General features: G+C 41.5%; 1 pseudogene; it reads right to left on the reverse strand.

Annotated features, from left to right (window-relative positions):
* Positions 1–7,947: 7,947 nt before the first annotated feature.
* On the reverse strand, positions 7,948–8,968 carry LOC116360063 (T-cell ecto-ADP-ribosyltransferase 1-like; annotated as a pseudogene).
* Between the last annotated feature and the right edge of the window lie 292 nt (positions 8,969–9,260).

Raw genomic sequence — 9,260 nt, forward strand, 5'->3', positions numbered from 1 at the left:
TTTCAGGAAGGCAGTGAGTTGCTGCGCAACAGCCTTCTCTAAAAATTTGAGAGGAATGAAGATTCGATATAGGCCGATAGTTTTTTATATTTTCTGGTCAAGGTTTGGCTTTTCAAGAGAGGCTTTATTACTGCCACTTTTAGTGAGTTTGGTACACATCCAGTGGATAGAGAGCCGTTTATTATGTTCAACATAGGAGGGCCAAGCACAGGAAGCCAGCTCTTTCAGTAGTTTAGTTGGAATAGGGTCCAGTATGCAGCTTGAAGGTTTAGAGGCCATGATTATTTTCATCATTGTGTCAAGAGATATAGTACTAAAACCACTGAGCGTACTCTCTTGATCCTAGGTCCTGGCAGAGGTTGTGCAGACTCTCGGACAACTGAGGTTTGGAGGGAATACGCAGGTTTAAAGAGGAGTCCGTAATTTGCTTTCTAATAATCATAATCTTTTCCTCAAAGAAGTTCATGAATTTATCACTGCTAAAGTGAAAGTCATCCTCTCTTGGGGAATGCTGCTTTTTAGTTAGCTTTGCGACAGTATAAAAAGGAATTTCGGATTGTTCTTATTTTCCTCAATTAAGTTAGAAAAATAGGATGATCGAGCAGCAGTAAGGGCTCTACGGTACTGCACGGTACCGTCCTTCCAAGCTAGTCGGAAGACTTCCAGTTTGGTGTGGCGTGGCGCATTTCCGTTCCAATTTTCTGGAAGCTTGCTTCAGAGCTCGGGTATTTTCTGTGTACCAGGGAGCTAGTTTCTTATGAGACATTTTTTTAGTTTTTAGGGGTGCAACTGCATCTAGGGTATTGCGCAAGGTTAATTGAGATCCTCAGTTAGGTGGTTAACTGATTTTTGTCCTCTGGCGTCCTTGGGTAGGCAGAGGGAGTCTGGAAGGGCATCAAGGAATCTTTGTGTTGTCTGTGAATTTATAGCACGACTTTTGATGTTCCTTGGTTGGGATCTAAGCAGATTATTTGTTGCAATTGCAAACGTAATAAAATGGTGGTCCGATAGTCCAGGATTATGAGGAAAAACATTAAGATCCACCACATTTATTCCATGGGACAAAACTAGGTCCAGCGTATGACTGTGACAGTGAGTGGGTCCAGAGACATGTTGGACAAACCCACTGAGTCGATGATGGCTCCGAAAGCTTTTGGAGTGGGTCTGTGGATTTTCCATGTGAATATTAAGTCACCAAAGATTAGAATATTATCTGCTATGACTACAAGGTCCGATAGGAATTCAGGGAACTCAGTGAGAAACGCTGTATATGGCCCAGGAGGCCTGTAAACAGTAGCTATAAAAAGTGATTGAGTAGGCTGCATAGATTTCATGACTAGAAGCTCAAAAGACGAAAATGTCATTTTTTTTTGTAAATTTAAATTTGCTATCGTAAATGTTAGCAACACCTCCGCCTTTGCGGGATGCACGGGGATATGGTCACTAGTGTAGCCAGGAGGTGAGGCCTCATTTAAAACAGTAAATTCATCAGGCTTAAGCCATGTTTCAGTCAGGCCAATCACATCAAGATTATGATCAGTGATTAGTTCATTGACTATAATTGCCTTTGAAGTAAGGGATCTAACATTAAGTAGCCCTATTTTGAGATGTGAGGTATCATGATCTCTTTCAGTAATGACAGGAATGGAGGTGGTCTTTATCCTAGTGAGATTGCTAAGGCGAACACCGCCATGTTTAGTTTTGCCCAACCTAGGTCGAGGCACAGACACGGTCTCAATGGTGATAGCTGAGCTGACTACACTGACTGTGCTAATGGCAGACTCCACTATGCTGGCAGGCTGGCTAACAGCCTGCTGCCTGGCCTGCACCCTATTTCATTGTGGAGCTAGAGGAGTTAGAGCCCTGTCTATGTTGGTAGATAAGATGAGAGCACCCCTCCAGCTAGGATGGAGTCCGTCACTCCTCAGCAGGTCAGGCTTGGTCCTGTTTGTGGGTGAGTCCCAGAAAGAGGGCCAATTATCTACAAATTCTAACTTTTGGGAGGGGCAGAAAACAGTTTTCAACCAGCGATTGAGTTGTGAGACTCTGCTGTAGAGCTCATCACTCCCCCTAACTGGGAGGGGGCCAGAGACAATTACTCGATGCCGACACATCTTTCTAGCTGATATGCATGCAGAAGCTATGTTGCGCTTGGTGATTTCTGACTGTTTCATCCTAACATCGTTGGTGCCGACGTGGATAACAATATCTCTATACTCTCTACACTCGCCAGTTTTAGCTTTAGCCAGCACCATCTTCAGATTAGCCTTAACGTCGGTAGCCCTGCCCCCGGGTAAACAGTGTATGATCGCTGGATGATTCGCTTTAAGTCTAATACTGCGGGTAATGGAGTCGCCAATGACTAGAGTTTTCAATTTGTCAGAGCTAATGGTGGGAAGCTTCGGCGTCTCAGACCCCGTAACGGGAGGAGTAGAGACCAGAGAAGAATCGGCCTCTGACTCTGACCCGCTGCTTAATGGGGAAAACCGGTTGAAAGTTTCTGTCGGCTGAATGAGCGACACCGGTTGAGCGTTCCTACAGCATTTCCTTCCAGAAACCGTGAGAAAGTTGTCCGGCTGCGGGGACTGTGCCAGGGGATTTACACTACTATCTGTACTTACTGGTGCCACAGACGCTGTTTCATCCTTTCCTACACTGAAATTACCCTTGCCTAACGATTGCGTCTGAAGCTGGGCTTGCAGCACAGCTATCCTCGCCGTAAGGCGAGTACAGCGGCTGCAATTAGAAGGCATCATGTTAATGTTACTACTTAGCTTCGGCTGTTGGAGGTCCTGACGAATCGTGTCCAGATAAAGCGTCCGGAGTGAAAAAGTTGAGGAAAAAATAAATAAATATATGAACGGTAATTAAAAAGTGAAAAACGTAAAGTTGTCAGGTAGCAAAACAGGTTGGCAACAAAACGCACAGCAACTCGAAAACAAGCCTGCAAGTTGTGACCAGAAATGACGTCAGACGTTCACACACGTGAAAGTATATCGCCTGATATACCTGATCTCGCCTTCCATAATTTGAGGATATGTATTTCCATTGATAGAGCTGTCACTTGATTATCTTCTCAATATAATAGACAATCTTTGTCATGGTTCAAGACAGAAGCCATGTGAGGGTCAGCTGTTTGTTCACCCTGCACCTGCCCACAATTACTAATAACAACCCATCCACAACTTTAAAGTACTACTTAAGTCGTTTTTTGGGATATCTATTCTTGACTATTTATATTTTTGACTACTTTTACTTCACTACATTCCTAAAGACAATATTGTACTTTTTACTCCATACATTTTACCTGACACCCAAAAGTACTCGTACATTTTGAATGCTTAGCAGGACAGGAAAATGGTTTAATTTACACACTTTTTAAGAGAACATCCCTGGTCATCTCCACTGCCTCTGATCTAGCGGACTCACTATCAAACACATGCCTTGTTTGTAAATTATGTCTGAGTGTTGGAGTGTGCCCCTGGCTATCCGTAAATAATATAAAAACAAGGAAATGGTGCCGTCTGGTTTGCTTAATATAAGGAATTTGAAATGATTAATACTTTTACTTTTACTTAAATTACGTACTTTTGATACTTAAGTATATTTAACCTTTTGCGTGTAGGGGGCAGTATTGTCGTTTTGGGCTAAAAAACGTACCCATTTGAAACTGCCTATTTCTCAGCCCCAGAAACTAGGATATGCATATAATTGTCAGATTAACATAGAAAACACTCTAAAGTTTCCAAAAGTGTAAACAATATTGTCTGTGAGAATAACAGAACTGATATTGCAGGTGAAAGCCTGAGGAAAATCCAATCAGGAAGTGCCTCTTATTTTGAAACCTCTCTGTTCCTATGCATATCTATCCTCCATTTAAAGGGATATCAACCAGATTCCTCTTTCTATGTCTTCCCTAAGGTGTCAACAGTCTTTAGACATAGTTTCAGGCTTTTATTTTGAAAAATGAGCGTGAAAGATCACATTGCGTAAGTGGATAGGTGGGGGCTCTCAGAGTGAGTTTTGCGCTACAGAGTAAAGTGGCCATTGTTTCTCCCGGTGTTATTGAAAAACCTACACACCAGGTTGATATATTATCGAATATACAGTATATTTAAAACAACCGCTGAATAGCATAGCGCCACAGTCAAATAATATTACTAAAAATATTCATATTCATGAAATCACAAGTGCAATATAGGAAAACACAGTTTAGCCTTTTGTTAATCCACCTGTCGTGTCAGATTTTGAAATGATGCTTTACAGCGAAAGCAATCCAAGCGTTTGTGTAAGTTTATCGATCGCACGACAAAACATTAAGTACACTTAGCATCAGGAAGCTTGGTCACGAAAATCAGAAAAGCAATCAAAATAATAGTTTACCTTTGATGATCTTTGGATATTTTCACTCACGAGACTCCCAGTTACACAACAAATGTTCCTTTTGTTCCATAAAGATTATTTTTATATCCAAAATACCTCCGTTTGTTTGTCACGTTATGTTCAGAAATCCACAGGAAAGAGCGGTCACGACAACGCAGGCGAAAACTCCAAATAGTTTCCATAATGTCCACAGAAACATGTCAAACGTTTTTTTATAATCAATCCTCAGGTTGTTTTTAAAATATGTAATTGATAATATATCAACCGCAAATGTCTTTCACAGTAGGAGAGGGAAAAGCAATACCTATCCAAACTCTGTTGCATGAGCAAAACTCATGTGACCACTTGACGCGACGTTATCGTTCTGGCTCATTTTTCAAACTAAAAGCCTGAAACTATGTCTGAAGACTGTTGACACCTTGAGGAACTGATAGGAAAAGGAATCTGGTTCATATCCCTTTAAATCCAGCAAAGGGAGGCTATGGAACATGGAGTTTTCAAAATAGAAGCCACTTCCTGTTTGATTTCCTCAGGGTTTCTTCTGCAATATCAGTTCTGTTATACTCACAGACAATATTTTACAGTTTTGGAAACTTTAGAGTGTTTTCTATCCAATACTAATATTAATATGCATATATTAGCAACTGAGACTGAGGAGCTGGCCGTTTACAATGGGCACCTTTTCATCCAAGCTACTCAATACTGCCCCTGCAGCCATAAAAAGTTATCCAACATATCATACTGAAACATGGTATCAAAAGTGGCTCGAAAACCACAAGTTTGTTATTTTTGTAGCTAAGTACAGTATAGGCGCAGCTACGTTCCATATGCGAACACACACCGTGTCCTACTCCTAGTTACAACACTGATCAACTCGTTGTTAGCTGGCTTCACTACTTACCTTGATGGCTGAAGGCAAAGAGATCTCTTGTTCTATCGCTATGGCAGCAAACATTCCGCCACCAAATCCCACGACTGTATATTTTTTACACACATTGAAACCCTACTTCCATTTATTTGTATGGGTACCATGACTCTCATGTTTGTGAGAGTCCCAACTTTCCATAGAGTGGTCATATTAGTTAGTGGGCTGAACCGTTCAGATGCTACAGATGTTTTTATGAGAAGGCCGAATTTGTCTCCAGTCTGACAAACAGCACTTTCCACTACAGATGCTGAAAGGCCACTATAGGCAGATATGCTAGATTGAGAAGCAGCCCATGCAAAAAAAACTGGTATCTCTAGCTTAAACTGACAGATTTTGAAGGGCATTTCTTCATTATGTTCCTTAGATTGATGCTCCTTGCATCAATAGACTAGATACTACTGACCATGCGGACAGTATTTGAAAACTCATTGGTTATGTCTTGTTTTTAGACCCAAATTAATATACAAACAACACAGCATCAGCTTAGTTAATTTATTCATCAGGCACAGTTCTGGGGGTGTTCCAACACCAGCGTCCTCCTGCTGGACCCCAGCTCTGACACACTCTACCTGGGAGCCAAGAGGCTCCATCCTGGTCCTGCACACCTCCAACCTGAGGGAGGGAGGGACAGAGAGATGAGAGAGAGAGAGGGGGGGGTGGGAGGGAGGGAGGGATGAAGGAAGAAGATACAGTGAGAGAGAGAGAGAGAGGTGGGGGGGGGAGACTTCTTCACTTGACTGAGTGTGTGTGTTTCTCTGTGCTGCATATTGATTATTAACCAACCAGCAGAGAATCACGTGTGTATTTGCACCCCATTGGAAGACAGAAATAAGAGGGGAGCCAATCAGGGACAGCAGGGGTGGGGCCCCACCTGCTCTGAGAATCTGGTGATGAGTGACACCTGTCGGCCAATTTAAGTCAAGACGCCAACTTTGCTCTGTAACAGTACTGTGGACAGTACTGTACTACAGTACTGTGGAGCCAGCCAGTCAATCCTTAAATTGGGCGTGCAAAATTATTCAGCCCCTTTACTTTCAGTGCAGCAAACTCTCTCCAGAAGTTCAGTGGGGATCTCTGAATGATCCAATGTTGACCTAAATGACTAATGATGATAAATACAATCCACCTGTGTGTAATCAAGTCTCCGTATAAATGCACCTGCACTGTGATAGTCTCAGAGGTCCGTTAAAAGCGCAGAGAGCATCATGAAGAACAAGGAACACACCAGGCAGGTCCGAGATACTATTGTGAAGAAGTTTAAAGCCGGATTTGGATACAAAAAGATTTCCCAAGCTTTAAACATCCCAAGGAGCACTGTGCAAGTGATAATATTGAAATGGAAGGAGTATCAGACCACTGCAAATCTACCAAGACCTGGCCGTCCCTCTAAACTTTCAGCTCATACAAGGAGAAGACTGATCAGAGATGCAGCCAAGAGGCCCATGATCACTCTGGATAAACTGCAGAGATCTACAGCTGAGGTGGGAGACTCTGTCCATAGGACAACAATCAGTCGTATATTGCACAAATCTGGCCTTTATGGAAGAGTGGCAAGAAGAAAGCCAAGAAGAAAGTCCATAAAAAGTGTTGTTTAAATTTTGCCACAAGCCACCTGGGAGACACACCAAACATGTGGAAGAAGGTGCTCTGGTCAGATGAAACCAAAATTGAACTTTTTGGCAACAATGCAAAACGTTATGTTTGGCGTAAAAGCAACACAGCTCATCACCCTGAACACATCATCCCCACTGTCAAACATGGTGGTGGCAGCATCATGGTTTGGGCCTGCTTTTCTTCAGCAGGGACAGGGAAGATGGTTAAATTGATGGGAAGATGGATGGAGCCAAATACAGGACCATTCTGGAAGAAAACCTGATGGAGTCTGCAAAAGACCTGAGACTGGGACTTAGATTTGTCTTCCAACAAGACAATGATCCAAAACATAAAGCAAAATCTACAATGGAATGGTTCAAAAATAAACATATCCAGGTGTTAGAATGGCCAAGTCAAGGTCCAGACCTGAATCCAATCGAGAATCTGTGGAAAGAACTGAAAACTGCTGTTCACAAATGCTCTCCATCCAACCTCACTGAGCTCGAGCTGTTTTGCAAGGAGGAATGGGAAAAAATGTCAGTCTCTCAATGTGCAAAACTGATAGAGACAACACCCCAAGCGACTTACAGCTGTAATCACAGCAAAAGGTGGCGCTACAAACTATTAACTTAAGGGGGCTGAATAATTTTGCACGCCCAATTTTTCAGTTTTTGATTTGTTAAAAAAGTTTGAAATATCCAATAAATGTCGTTCCACTTCATGATTGTGTCCCACTTGTTGTTGATTCTTCACAAAAAAAATACAGTTTTATATCTTTATGTTTGAAGCCTGAAATGTGGCAAAAGGTCGCAAAGTTCAAGGGGGCCGAATACCTTCGCAAGGCACTGTAAGTGCTTTAAAGTCTGATACACAGGTTAATACACACATCTTAATAATAACTATTCTGGTAGTCAGAATGAGGTTTGTATGTAACATCCACAAATAAACCAATTAACGCATTACAATAGAAACTATGGTCACTCAACATTTTATTGTATTTATTTTTGTAAGAAGCGTGAGAATAGGAAGCTGAGCTGGTTGAATTACATCCTCTTTAGGGACAATGACTCAATGTTCATTTTCTTAATTAATAATTGGCTTCTTAAACATTTGCAATTCAGGTTACTCTTGGCTATTTTGGTGCTCTGTAGTTTGTTTCACAACATCACACCAAAGTGTTGGATCATCTTCTTTCTTGAGTACTTCAGTAACGTTGAACACTTCATAGGGTGGAATCAACACCTCCTCTTCTTTTGTCCCCATTTTGGGGAAGGACTTCAGGTAAGCGCCAAAAACACGTCTCTATCTCAAAGCAGGACTTGTCTCCAAATTCAGAATTGTCCTTGTTAAGAGAGCTGGAGGCAAAGTAGCCAAATCTAATAGTTTTGTTAACTTTACCCACAAACTTCCTTTTGGTTCTTCTGTATGTGATGTGACAAGATTGTTTTTTTTTCAGGAGGCGAATGGCGTCAGTCAGGAGGAAATGCAGGGAGTGGAACTGGAAGGAGGTTGTGTACTCATATCTATTGGTCCGGACTGCTTGGTTGAACTCTGAGTGTATTGAAGGATGACCTGTTGTGTAAGCACAGATAGCCTTGATATGATTATGTGAAAGTTTGTTGCCAACATTGTACTCAGACTTGTCCTTTCGGAATCGTTCCTTCACATTTTTTGCACACCTTTCGGCCCACTTCCAGGCATTTTTGAAGGGCTCTTTGTTTTCATGTACAAGATATTCCTTCTGCACCTTGTTGTACATTTGTTCAGTGCAGCCGTTATACATGTCGTCAACAGAGTCAGGGACCATGTCTAAGGGTATGCTGGAATTGAGACCAGGCTGATGGAGATGAACCTTCAGAGAATACGGAGGAGAATACAGTTTTATATATATTATTATTATATATTTTTTACTGTAATAATCTTGTTCTCATCTTAAAAGTAGCAAGACTATATGCTGAAAGTACCATCTTGGAGACCAAGTCTTACCATCTTCGAGTCCACACCCAGAGTCCAAACATGGAAGATACACAGCACAGCAAAGGTTAGGATGTTGTCTCTCCCCATGACTTCAACAGCACCTGTAGTAAAACAACATGTACAGGAAACAAATACCAATCATCATAACAGTACCCAACATGATACAACATAGCTTTGATGTTTTTCACATTTTAAAACCAATTGCAAAAGCACCATATATGAGCTGATAGTAAACATACTGGCAATCATTATATTCGTTATAGATATTATTAATGATATTATTCACTTCTAAAAATTGCCAGGACTTTTTGGAAACCCACCATTTAATAAAGGCTTTATTGTGAAGTAAAACTACTGTCAATCAAGTCTCATTCAATAA

Source organism: Oncorhynchus kisutch, unplaced genomic scaffold, assembly GCF_002021735.2.
Source record: "Oncorhynchus kisutch isolate 150728-3 unplaced genomic scaffold, Okis_V2 Okis07a-Okis12b_hom, whole genome shotgun sequence".
In the NCBI taxonomy this organism is placed as follows: domain Eukaryota; kingdom Metazoa; phylum Chordata; class Actinopteri; order Salmoniformes; family Salmonidae; genus Oncorhynchus; species Oncorhynchus kisutch.